The 13861-nt window shown below is 41.5% G+C and overlaps 1 protein-coding gene across 3 annotated transcripts in view; it reads right to left on the bottom strand.

Annotated features, from left to right (window-relative positions):
* The window catches only part of NEGR1 (neuronal growth regulator 1), a 474712-nt gene that overhangs the window by 310316 nt on the left and 150535 nt on the right, over positions 1-13861 (bottom strand). The gene's annotated exons all lie outside the window — the stretch shown is intronic.

The raw sequence follows: 13861 nt of genomic DNA, 5'->3' as shown, positions 1-13861 counted from the left end.
GAGATATTTAAATATTTATATATGTTGATATCTCAATGCAAAAATCCCTCTGGAAGGAAAATTGATTATTCTCCAGATTTCACAATTTATGATGTAACAATACTGCCACAGTAGGATCAGCATTTGCATAATATCTTAATACAGTTAATGGTTCTGATGAGGAGGGCCTGAGGGGAAAACTATGAAAGGATTAATATAGATTTTCAACCGGATAGTCATTATCGCTAAATACCATACGGCAGCCTTGGCTAGTAGATAGGATAATGAATCAAAATCAAGGCAGGCTAGGACTTAGTCCATTGTTTATCTCATTATGAGACTTTGAGCAACTCAGGTAACCTCTCTGTATCTGATCAACCTACCTATGAAATGTGGGGGAGGTGATATGATATCACATCTGGAAAGCTTATTTAAATGATTAGTTTAATCACTTAAGGGGTAACAGATCTTTGGGCTCACTTCAAGCTTGAATGTGCTTATGTGATAAATAGATTGATCTATTACTATGAGAAAATTAAAAGAGCAAAAGCCCAGAATCCTAACTAGTTTCTGTGTCCCAGTGGATAGAACATTGCCCTTATTTGAATTCATGTTGCTAAGGCCCACTATAATGAACAGCAAGTGCACCACTCAGAGGTGTGGCATTCCCTTTTATTCCTTCTGCAGTGAAATGCAAAGTACTGTAACCATCAGTCCATTCGTTCTTTGTTTTTAAAAGCCTATTTCTTGTGTATGTCCACAAACACAAAGTAAAACAAAAATTCCAGAAGCAAATGAAATGAGGAGCCATGGTATGTCATTGCCCAAAATAAAACATTTTCACTGTGAAGACTAAGGCCTCCATCTGCACTATACATTTAATGCAGTATTATACCACTTTAAACATTTCTGGGGGCTACAGTTTGTTAAAGGAGCTGAGAGTTATCAGGAGACTGTACTCATCACAGAGCTACCATTGTGGTTTATCAATCAATTAGTCAACCTTCCCAGGGAACACTGGAAATTATAGCTCTGGAAGCATAACAGGAGTCTTCTAACAACTACCAGACCCTTAACAAACTACAGTTTCCAGGATTTCTTTGGGGAAGCTGTGGTTGTTCTGAGTGGTACAATGCTGCTTTGACTGTACAGTGTAAATGGGGCCTAAGTAATGGGGTGAACTGGTCAACTTGAATAATATGCTCCCCTTTCCTTCCTCCATTGACTGTATGAGTCACTTCTTCAAAACTTCGTAATGTGCATGTTTAATACAAGGCTAGTGGCACTACTACTGATAATTTCTAACCTTATTTATTTATTATGTTTTTAAAGTATTTTCACCCCACTTGGGAAAATATTTCTGCTCTCCATTTGTATAGCACACCTTCATTTTGAGAACTAGCAGCTTGGGCTGCCTACTTTGCCCATTTTCCATGGTAACCATGAGCTACACTGTCCAGCGCTGAAGCAAAATGAGCCAGTTTTTATGATACTCTGAGTTTTATTGCTAGGGATTATATATGAAATGCAAATAATTTACCAAAGTATTGGATGACTGCAGAAGGATTGAAATGGATTTACTAAGCTATTTGTCTTGAAACCTAAATATTTCACAGGTGAAAGCAGGAAAAGAATTCTACAATGGCATTTCCCCACAAACCCTTAAATTCATGTGGCGTTTGCTGGACCACAGAGTTTTTGATGTCCTTGCCATCAATCACATGGTGAAGAGATAAGGACAAGTGCATTATTACTTTGATCAAGGTTTCAGAAAGGCTTAAGACAGATGATGTCTTTTAAAGCAGATGGTTTAAAAGAGGGAGTGTATGAAAATGATATGTTTCAAGGTATTGCTTTCACACTGACTGCAATGGGGTGGGAGAAGGTGGAATTTCCTAGAATGCTTATCAGGAGATCTGCAGGAAGAAGACCACTAATGGTTTCTCTCAATCACCAGCTTGCCTACCATACCAACTCTACCCAAAACATGCAAGTGCAATATGTAGGCCAAAGCTCAGCATACTTTATGATCTCCTTTCAGTGCACACAAGGCATTGGCAGGAATTAACTAACCTAGCCAGATCATAGCTGTCAACTTTTCCCTTTTCTTGCGAGGAACTCTATTCGGAATAAGGGAATTTCCCTTAAGAAAAAGGAATATGTTGACAGCTATGAGCCAGATGCTAAGTATAAACAAGGGGATCTGTGGTCCTCCAGATGTTGTTGGACTTCAAGCCAGGGTCTCAAACTCAGTATGTCTAAGAAATAGCAGGGACATTCAATGGGATATCAGAAGCTGCTAAGTCAGAGCATCTAGCTCAATATTGTCTATATGGACTAGCAGTTGTTCAGGTTTCAGGCAGGGGTCTTTCCCAGCTGCACTGGGGGATGTCAGGGATTAAATCTGGGACTGATGCATGCAAAACATTTGCTCTATTGCATCCTTTCTATTGCAGTGCTTTGGTCCTTCAGCATGTTAAGGAAGGATGATAGATTGGCCCAACTGCTGCTGGAATGTTACCTACGGGTTGACCCACAGTGGGGATAAACCCTGATAATACAGGATTCTAAATCTCATGAGGAAATTCCTTGAATAGAGGAGGTTCCCTGCTTCAGACCCTCACCCCCAAAGTTGTGGTGGGCTCTTATGTGGATACAGATGATGCTCTTGAAAGAAGTGGGTATGGCAGCATGTCCCCATATCTCCTCACTAGTTTGCTTACATATGAGGGGACTGAATGCCCAAATTGGGCTTTGGTTCTTATGGAAACACATCACCAGGCTATCACCAATATTTTGTCAAGCTCAAGGCTCTGTTCAGATATTGCCTCAGAACAACCCAAGGACAGTCCTTTTCAGAAGACTCTGGTAGAAAGCCTTTAACAGTATGTGGAAACTGGATATAATAACATGAAACAGGGTTGCATACTGCTTGATTGGAAAGGGCTTCCTTGAGATCCTGATTCCTATATAAATAATGTTTTTTAAATATTTTAGCTGCACAGTAAACAGCATAAATCACAAATAAGTTATTAATCTTTGAAAGCCTTGTACAATTGAGATTAATTGGCTTGACACTCATAGACAATATTACCAGTTGCAGAATTTTTAAAAAAATTACTAATTCATAAATAGTACACCTAGTACAGTCAGCCCCCCAGAGCTTGAAACAGGCAGAAGCTAAGATATAGATACTCCATTAGGACATCTTGGCAGATCAATAACTCAGGCTGATTTATAAGTCACAAGGGAAAAGTGGGTTTGAATTTTTAGGCCTATTAAGAAAGGATACAGATATTTCTGAATTAGATTTTCTGAATTAAAGTTTTATCAGCTTTATCAATGTGAGAAGGAAAGTGCAATAAAGCAAAAGCTTTGGGGATTCTATTGGTAAGTTAGTAGGAGACAATTTTGAAATGTAATGGGTTTGCTGAGCGAAGGAAGATGTAGAAGTACAGGAAGGCTATGGGGAACAGTACACAAAAGCCATAGTTGCCTCAAGTTTGATACAAACACCACTGCTAGTACCCCTGTGATACTACATTATCCATGTGAATTGTCCTGTGAGAGCAACTTCTTGGTGAATATAGATCTATGTGTAGCTCATAGCAGTCATAACTAAACTTTACTGAAAGTAATGAGAATAAACACTAATCCAGATTCCTGAGAAACATAACACAAATAGGGTTGGGGAGGGGATGCTGGGAGGGTCTATCCCAAGCTAAATTCCAATGTATCTCATGCCCCCAAAACATTTGATGAAGGGAAGTATAAAAGCTATATTTAAAAAATATGTTTCAGTCACAGTGGGAAGTAAAAAGATAAGTCTCCCCCCCCCCACCGACGCATGCTTCATTTCCAGTTAGAATCCCACTCCCACCTGTAATTAAGTAAGAAAGAAACTAGATACTGCATGCTCTGTATCTAGCAAAAGTCTAGTTTTGGCTCTGCATAGGAAGCTTTTCTGTACAGTTCTGCAAGCATTTGCTTGGAGAGAGGATCACCTGATTCTCCTGCTCTTTCACCAAGCACAGCATGAGAATAGCCTGTCATCCAGAATACCCTGTCATCCAAAAAGGGAATCTGACACAAACCTGTAAGTCTGATGTGTGGGTCAGAACTTAGGTATCCATTGGAATTGGCTCTACTCTAAATACCACAAGAAACTGCTTTGAAGTTTAAGTCAAAATGTACATACACCTATTGAGATAAAGAATGCATGTGTGTTTTAAATTGCAGGTACAGAACTGAAAGGAATGAATTAAGAACAAGCTAAATGGCAAGGACCAAAACTTAGAATCATAGAACTTATCCTTCTCTGCACCCAGGCTATGCTTTGATGCAACTTGTAGCACACGGTGGCATAAAGATGATGGAGAATCGCCTGATTTCCCCCCTTCAAACTATGATAGCCTTGCTGAAACACAAGAGGAAGGGATTATTCCTACCACAATAGCAAAATTCTTCTTTCTTCAAATCCCCTCCCAAACCCTGATGAGAGTCTATCTTCACACCCCACAGATGTTGCTTTTCACTCTAGTATATTGCTAAATGGAGCATAATCATTAGGTCTATTTTGCATTCAGTGGTTACCATGGTATAAACAAACTCTTCTGTTTTGATTGTGCTGCTGTTGATTTTTTTTAAAAAAATGAATGGCACAGTCATTTATGTAGCTTATTCAAGTAAAAAGAAAATCTATAAACTGTGTGATCATACATATTGCTTATTGTTACATCACACATCACTGTTTGTGGAAAGACCAGGTAACCTTTACCCTTCCTGGGAACAAAGAGAGAGAGAGGAAAAAAAGGATTAATCATTACCATTTAGTTTTAGAGTACAAGCTAGGGAGGTGATGAATCTTACTTTTAAGTACAGAACACTGAACTTAGTCATTAATGCTCAAGGCATCTATTGCATCCCTTAGGAGAGGTAAGCTAATCAGACTTAACACATTCAAATTGCTGCAAGGTCCCACACTTCCCCTACCGTGGCTTTGCTAAAAATAAAGTGGCACATACAGCTGAGACTGGTGAAATGGCCAGAACTTACAGCGATTTTTTGACATTTCAGAAGATGCATGGCTAGAATTAATTGAGCATATTTTATGTTTAAAAAGTAGAAGGAAACAGAGGCCACATGAGGGAAATAGCAGCATATTGAGCAGAGTAAATTGCCAAGATAATAAAGTTTCTGTGGAAAGTCTTCCATATCACCCTAGCTTTTCAAATAATGGGACTCCAACATAAATTGGGATAGACCTCTCCTGCTTCATTTTCATATAAACTGTTGCAAATGAGAGAAGAGACACCCATTCTTGAATATGAATTTCTTAGAAAATTAAGAGAAGTGTGTGATGTCTCAGTTTAAGTGTTCCTTTGGCAGCTTCAAGCTGAAGCGATGCACACTCCTGTTACAAATCAGACAAAGTGAATTTGATCCGGACAGCGATGCAGAAAATTGTCACAGCCTTGCCCCCAGAGGACAGCTTCGGAGATGCGTCTTGCATTTAGAAATATTTTAGCCCTAATTCAGAATAAAAAAATATTAGAAAATTGCCAGGCTTCACTCAATTAGCCTCCCTGCTTATGTGACATCAATATTAATATTTCTCACACAAACAAACCCCCCCACAAATGTCACAAGGGGGAGATACAGTCCTAAAGTAGAATGGCCAGGTATCTGTCATTCCTTAGCCATTTTCTGCCTTTGAATGCAAGCCCACCTGAGACCACTTGACCTTCTCTTTGGCTTCACTTCCCCAAAAAACCCTTTAAAAGGAAGAAACTAGCTACAGTTTTTTGTTTGCTTGATTCCACTTATGAATTTCTTCTTGTGAAGCCTCTCAAAGCCATTTAGCAATAAAGATATCAATAAGCAAAAAAAGTATATTAAACTATTTTGTATATGAAAAGAATTCTAAAAATGTCAGATCTAATACAGGGTTATTCTAGTAGCACCTTAGAGACCAACTAAGGTGCTACTGGAAGGATTTCTTTTATTTTGTTTCAACTACGGCAGACCAACTCGGCTACCTACCTGTAACTAATACAGGTTGTGGTTGTTTAGTCATTCAGTCATTTAGGACTCTTCATGACCCCATGGACCAGAGCATGCCAGGCACTCCTGTCTTCCACTGCCTCCCACAGTTTGGCCAAACTCATGTTAGTAGCTTAGAGAACACTGTCCAACCATCTCGTCCTTTGTCGTACCCTTCTCCTTGTGCCCTCAATCTTTCCCAACATCAGGGACTTTTCCAGGGAGTCTTCTCTTCTCATGAGGTGCCCCCCCATTATTGAGGTCGCACAGCATCAAAGGCAGACTCCTCCTGAGCATGAGAGAAGAGGAGCTATGGCCATTGAAGCTGCATGGCACTGGGCTACACTTCCTTGCAACGATGCACCTCCTCCTGATGACATGTGTGCACCATGCATCACCTGTTTGATGTCACAGGCGCACGCACGCCACATGCCGCTGCCCCTCTAATCTTCAGCCCAAGGTGGCACCTCTGCTGGGCTTAAAAAAACTCTACTTAAAAGGCTTGGAGAAAAAGGAAGGCCTTCAATAGGTGCCAAAAAGACAATAGAGGCAGTTCCTGCCCAATACAGAATGGGATGAAACTCTAAAGAATAGATGCCACCACCATATGGCAGGGACCTCTACTCCGGATGAGATGGTATATGCAGTACCCGTAGGTCCTCTCCTTCAGAATGTAGTGATCAGTTGGGCATATATAATGGGTGAGATGATCTTTTAGGTATCCTGATCCCAAACTGTATAAACCTTTATATCCCAGCAACAGGACCTTCAGGTTAGGCCAGTAGCTTTTTTTGTCCAGTGGCTCTTCTTTGCCAGTGTGGTGCAGTGGTTAAGAGCGGTGGACTCGTAATCTGGTGAACCGGGTTTCCGTCTCCGCTCCTCCACATGCAGCTGCTGGGTGACCTTGGGGCCAGTCACACTTCTCTGAAGTCTCTCAGCCCCACTCACCTCACAGAGTGTTTGTTGTGGGGGAGGAAGGGAAAGGAGGTTGTTAGCCGCTTTGAGACTCCTTCGGGTAGTGATAAAGTGGGATATCAAATCCAAACTCCTCTTCTTCTTCTTCTTCTTCTTCTTCTTCTTCTTCTTCCTTAGTAATGTTTCTACTTGAGCCTAGTGTGTCCTCTTTCTACTTCCTTCAAGTTGCTCTGCCCTAATCCCGCATCCTACCTGGCTGGCTTGCACACTACCCTGCTGGTTTACACTTGGTTCTCAAGATCCTGCTTCAGGTTACAGTGGTACCTCGGGTTAAGAACTTAATTCATTCTGGAGGTCCCTTCTTAACCTGAAACTGTTCTTAACCTGAAGCACCACTTTAGCTAATGGGGCCTCCTGCTGCTGCCATGCCTCCGCCGCACGATTTCTGTTCTCATCCTGAAGCAAAGCTCTTAACCCAAGGTACTGTTTCTGGGTGAGCGGAGGCTGTACCCTGAAGCGTCTGAAACCAGAGGTACCACTGTACTTCTTCTGTCCTCTAATTCATCTCGGTTGCCTGGCTTAGCCCTTGATAGTGTCAATCATTTTGAAGCACAGCTCTTATTTTAAAAGACTACCTCTTTCTCTACTACATAGAGATAATAAATCACTCTATTTCTGGCCACAGTTCTTATTACTAGAAATGCTTACCTTTGGGCCTATCCCAAAACAACAAGGTATCAAGGTTTCCTAGCTGGAATTTGAAACAGTTACCCCACTTGGAAAACCATTAGTGTTGGGCTGCTATTATGTACTTGTAGCAAAATATAAGCATAATATTGTTCTCCTCAACCCAAAGCACACACTTGCTCTTGCAAGTGTTAACTTGTAATGCAACACTATAAATTATATGGCCGATATTTTTCCATTGCTCAAACATAGTTGGATATGCTAGTTGCAATGAACACAATGGCATGGTGGGTCTCAATCTTAGTCATTATTATGGTGCCTCAGTATATTATTATTATTAATCACTATTATACAACTTTCTAGATCACATCATAGCATAAAGCCACTGAAGCAGTGTACAAGATAAAAACAGAATAAAACATGAAAACAAATAAGCTCTCAAAAGAATAAAATCAACTCCACACACTCTAAATACAATAAAACCATTCCTACAATTTCCAAACACACACACACACACACCTTCTTCAGATATAAAATTGATGTTTTATGCATAACTGGACCACACCTCAGGTAAAGCCTTCTTAAACAATAATGTCTTCAGTAGTTGCCTAAGCATTGTGACATGAGGCACCTATATGATTTCAGCTGGTAATTGATTCTAGACTGCAGGGTCTGCAACACTAAAGACCCACTTTCTATAACAGTCTAAGCAGGCTTCCTCAACCACGGCCCTCCAGATGTTTTTGGCCCACAGGTCCCATGATCCCTAGCTAGCAGGACCAGTGGTCAGGGATGATGGGAACTGGTGTCTCAAAACATCTGGAGGGCTGGGGTTGAGGAAGCCTGGTCTAAGCAAATATCTAGGGCCTATGGTACCCTCAGCAGTGCCCTGTCAAGAACACAGTTGATGGATGGGGATATACTGGGTGAGATGGTCCCTTGGATATCTTATGCCTTAGATATTTGAACCAACATCTGAAACCACATGATTACTTCTGCGAGAGTGGCCTGGTGGTGGTCAACTCCCTGCCTGCCCACATGTATAGAACTGGCATGTGGCTTGGAATCCAAAGACCTACTTTATCAAAGAACCTGTATATCCTTTGTGACTTGCCTTTAATTCACCCACCCCCTGTACAGCAGATCCACAAAACTTCCTCTCATTTCAAATGCGGTTTACTATGCAGCATTGGGGCTGCTGTCAGTGGAACACATATTCAAAGTCACTTTCGATGCATGGGACTATCTCGATCCCAGCTGTATTTACTCTAATGTAGTCTACCAGTGCTTTTTATATATGCCTACGGCTGAGCATGTTGAACTGCCTTGGTGCATTGGTGCATTTTCAAGAATAGGACAAAGTTTCTGCCTAAGTACTCTACTTTTTGTGCAAGGACGGGGGGGGGGAGTTTGTCTAAACAGGGAACAAACAGGGGCTATTGCAATGTTGAATGCGGAGTCAATAGCACAGAGGTAGCAGTCAAGCACCTATGGGAAAGAGGAAGAGCAAAATAATAAGCTACCTGGACATAAACAATGTGGTGTTTTTTTTTTTTTTAAAAAAAGTCAGGTTGGGCCTAAGTTCAAGGACCCAATATGAAAGATATCCTTTTCAGGTTACTGCCATCACGGCAGTGAGCCATAGAAAAAACCAAGGAGATTTGTATTGAGTTGAAATAGGCCACAACTTCCATTGATAACAGATGTAAGTAGGTTTTACAACCTGGGTGGGTGGGAGGTGAATCCCACAGCAGTCTCCCAAGAGGGTGAGAGTCCCCTTAAAGGGGTGGACCTGGTTAAGTCCCCTCCTCCTGCAGCCTCCTTGATCTGTTTAAACAGGCCTTCCTGCCAGGCCAGCATGGCTGGGGGGGGGGGCAGGGAGTCACCAAGCACCCCCCACCCCCATGGCTGTGCAGGAAGAAGACGGTCCCTGGGACCGGGTTTCAGCAATGCAGCATGGTGAACACTGCTTCCTTAGCCCCAGGCTGTAGGGATGATCACTGGGTGCGGAGCACACTCCCCGCCCACAGGCAGCATCAGCTGTCTGCACGCATGACCTTGGGGTGCAGGGCACACTCCCCCTCACAGACAAAGCCAAAGCTGTCTGGACATCTTGCCCTTTGTCTAACCTTTTGCGATCTCAGTAGTTTGTGGTGTCCTGTCTGTGACCTTTGTTTCTGAGACCTTTGTCTCCTTCATCATACACTGTGCAAGGGTAAAATGACATGGTGGAAACAGGTGCCAAAATAGCTTTGTACCACCCCACAATCTCGGGACTGGAAGACGTGTAAAGGTCACAGCCCAAAATGTATCTGCCTGGGTTTGCATATTGTGTCAATAAAAGGAGCCTCCACAGAGCTGGCCGGCAGCTTGCTAGCAGCTCACCTGTGCGCAGCTCACCTGCATTATCAACTCCTGCCTCATGTCCTTCACTTCACCAGGCGAACAGGGATTACTGTGGTTTCCTCTAAAACCCTGATGTTTTCAGCATCAGTGTTGCAAATTACACCTTAAACTTTAATCCACAGGCACTGATCATACAAAACCTGTAATTAAATAACCATGCTCTCTACTGAAACACCTTCAAAACTACTCTCCAGCAAACAAAATAAAATATATTACAATAAACTGGAGCTCCTCCAAAAGACAATGGGGGTCACACTTTGATCAGTGGTGCCTCTCCTTTTTGAGATTTGTTTGGGTGTGTAGTTGTGAAAGGTAACAAAAGTGTTCCAATCACTAGTGTCATTTCCCTATTCTAACAGCTTCATTCATTCTCGGTGATGTCAGCACTTAGCAAGATCCAACTGTCTATGTAGTTATACGTTATCACATTCACTGGTTAATGGTATCAAAATGGGAAGAAAAAAATATGCCACAACCAGGGCAATATTGGTGCCTAGGTGGCAGTATGTGGGTAGGGAGAAATGGGTGGGTTTATATTTAGTTGGGAAAACATTTTCTAGCCCTTTAATGTATTACTTTCACTTTGAATTTTGAAAACGGGTGAACATTTGGTGAAGCTGTAGAGAAGCAGTTAAATGCCAAGTGCATTTTAAAGTGTAGCTTATCAATGACTAAAACCAAGACACTATTAGCTTTCTATTGCTAATCAATTATTCCACATTGATTATCTAACTGCTGCGGGAAGAAACAATTTAGTAATTAGGAAAAGCATTTGATGCCTATTGGTAACTCTCTTATTATTGTGTCAATTTTTCTATTTGCGATAGCTTTTAAGACAGGAAATAAAATCCATTTAGCCAGAACTTTTTTTTTTCCTCTGGAGTCATCAAGAGTTTGACTGCTATTAATTAGAGAACGGAAAACCCGACGTGTCTGCAGCTGTCAGGCTGCAGCTGCTTGACATGATGATTCTCCCAAAGTACACAACTTTATGTTTTCCCAAGTCTAATATTCAATATTTCCAGCAAAAATTAAACAAAATACAAAAAAGTCAAGGAATTTTGTCAGAGTTAAACATCAGCCATGCAAGAGTTGCTGTGCTCTCATTTGGAAAAGCTAAACAGATTCTCTCCCCCACCCTCAGACTTTTAGCACATTGTCAGCAAAGCACTATTTAGACTAGGTTTATTTTAGAACACAAGTTCAGACTTAATATATATACTGTACAAGTTTAACCGAAAGGCTTTCTCTGTACTTTTTCTAGAGCCTTTTCTCTAGCTTTAAGCCATAAGATTACTTTCCCTACACTGCTGCTCTTCCTAATGCAGTATTGATTTTTAAAATAATGATAATGATAAAATAAAATCCTGTATATTCTTGTAAATATCAATATATTTGTACTTGGAGCAAATTGCAGGCTACTTCTTGCCTATCAACAAGCCTATCAAGTAATCAGATCCGGGGCAATCAGACCCGAGGCAAATGAGAAAGTAAGAACAATCATCATCATAGAGGGATGAAGAACTGGAGAACAGGAAAAGATCAAGCCCGATTTCCAAAAGATATGGGCTAAATGATTTAACCACACAATCCTATGCATGGTGAGGGAGCTACAATATAGAAAAGAAAGCGAATACAATTCTAACTATATAAAGTTGTCCTGTATAATCCAAGAGGAAGAAAGAAAAAGCATTACCAAATTAAGAATGCTTTGTTATGTCTGTGAATCTTGAATAAGTTCTTTTGTAGGGATGTGGAACCTGTTTCAGCCTGAGGACCACATTTTGGGGGGCCTCATGTCAGCAGCAGATGGGGCCAAAGTGGTCAGGACAACAAATGTGAATTTTACCTTTGTATGCAAGGCTACTTTCTATATTCACACATCCCTCTCCATCCTCCATCTAGGCAAACATGTAGCATTCTGAGAGTTCAAGGACAACATTCCAGCCAAGTAAATGCTCTCAAGGAGGGTGCAGTGCCAGAGGGGAGGCTGCTCCAAAGCCCAACAGCTGCATCAGAGAGGCAATCTTAGTGGAGATTGCAGCTGCCTTTTTCAAATTCTCTCAGCTGCAATTTCCATGTAGATCACCCACCTTTGGCAATTAGGCCTAAAAAAAGAAGGCTAGAATATCTTCTCAATCTCTTAATATTCTGTGCCACTGATTTATTATGGGGCTTGGTGGAGTGTTTCTTTAATTAGCATCTCCCTATGTATGTATTTGTCTTTGTGTGTACTTCAGGGTAAGAATGGCCTGCCAGATCTCTGTCATGCATGGGTGATACCGTTTGGTCCACATAATCACAATCATAGGAAGATTCAAACTGATATTAGTGTATAGATGTCTGTGTGTATGTGTTGAAAGAATTCTTTTTGCAAGATTCTGCTTGGAGAAGGGGATCATATAAAGTACTTCCACCAAGCTAGCATGGCTGTTGTGGAAGCAACTGGTATTTGCACATTTCTGGTGCAGGACACAGAGACATTTAAATATGCTTTGATAACTTTCTAGACCATACCAGAGTTAGGTTTTGAGTTGGTAATTTGTCTGTTACAACGGACCTAATTTATTTTAAGAAAACTCTGTTGTACAGGCTGTCTGTGTGCATGCCCCCCCCAACCCCCGCAACATGCATAGCTGAAATGGTAGGACTAAGGATAATGAAAAGCAATTAGCCCCTGGAAGCAATAGTGCTATGGCTGCAAAAAACTGTAATGCAGTGAAGTGTCTCTTCATGTTGCTCTTTTATGTGAGCTTTTACTTGGGCTTCCCATTAATGCTGCCTTAAACAAGCAATCCATAGTGCCAGAGTCAGACTGTCTTGAGTAAAGCATTTGCAAGGACCGGGGGGTTAAAAATAGAAAACTTCATCAGAATCCCAGCAGTCCCCCAAAGCATTTAGGTAGCTCAGAACAGTTCCACCTAGAGCAAATAAAGAGTCCTTGGTAAACAACCAAAATGGGAGAGTCATTGCATGCAAAGGGGAAAAGGAAAGTGTCTATTGACCTCTTTTCTGCATCAATCTGTTCAGATATACAAGGTCAGACTATTCCTTCAACTATCCCAGTATTGTCTATTCCAAGAGATGAGTATAACAGTCTCTTCCAAGCAACTTTCTGAAATCCACATGCAAGTGGTGGGCAGGACAAAAGTGGGTACAGCAAAGAATGCAGATTGTGCCTTTCTACTGTGGGCTAGTTTCTCCATGCCCTCAATCCATCCAGACAGGCAGAAGGTACTACTGGAGTTCAAGGACACATTCCAGATAGGCAAAAACCCAGGGGGTGTAAAGCAGGGCATAGAAGGCTTCATTCAGGCGCTGGGCCTAAATTTCCCAAGTCCTGGTCTATTCCATCTGGCAGAATCTGTCCAGTATCTCAGACAGATGACTTTCCCACCATTTGATGCCTGATCCTTTTTAAGTGAGAGATCTTGGGGACGTCACTGGGGACTTCCTGTGATTAAAGCATGTGTTTAACCTCTAAGTTATAGCCCCTGCCCTTGCTCACAAACAATCTATGCACGTTTCTGTTGAGAAGACCTGATCACCATGTCTCAGATGGAAGATGGAGTAACGGGAGCGAGCCTGCTTTCCCCCTCTCCATCGTGACTATCCACAAATGTTGGTTGTCAGTACTATTGTAGCTCTTCAACAGGTATACATTTATTCATGCTGTAGCTGCCAGATTTGTGGCCAGTTTTGGAGCACTTCCTCACATGCACCTGACTGAACAACATCTACTTTCTTGCTCAGAAGATCATGTTTGATATAGTTAAAAAGAAACAGATCTGTGGAAGGCTCAAACCTTTCCCACCACCTCAATGGTAATAAA

The sequence above is a fragment of the Podarcis vaucheri genome (genome assembly GCF_965113315.1).
Source record: "Podarcis vaucheri genome assembly, chromosome: 6".
Lineage (NCBI taxonomy): Eukaryota > Metazoa > Chordata > Lepidosauria > Squamata > Lacertidae > Podarcis > Podarcis vaucheri.
Note: the sequence above shows the minus strand (reverse complement) of the source record. Positions and strands in the feature narration are given on the sequence as shown.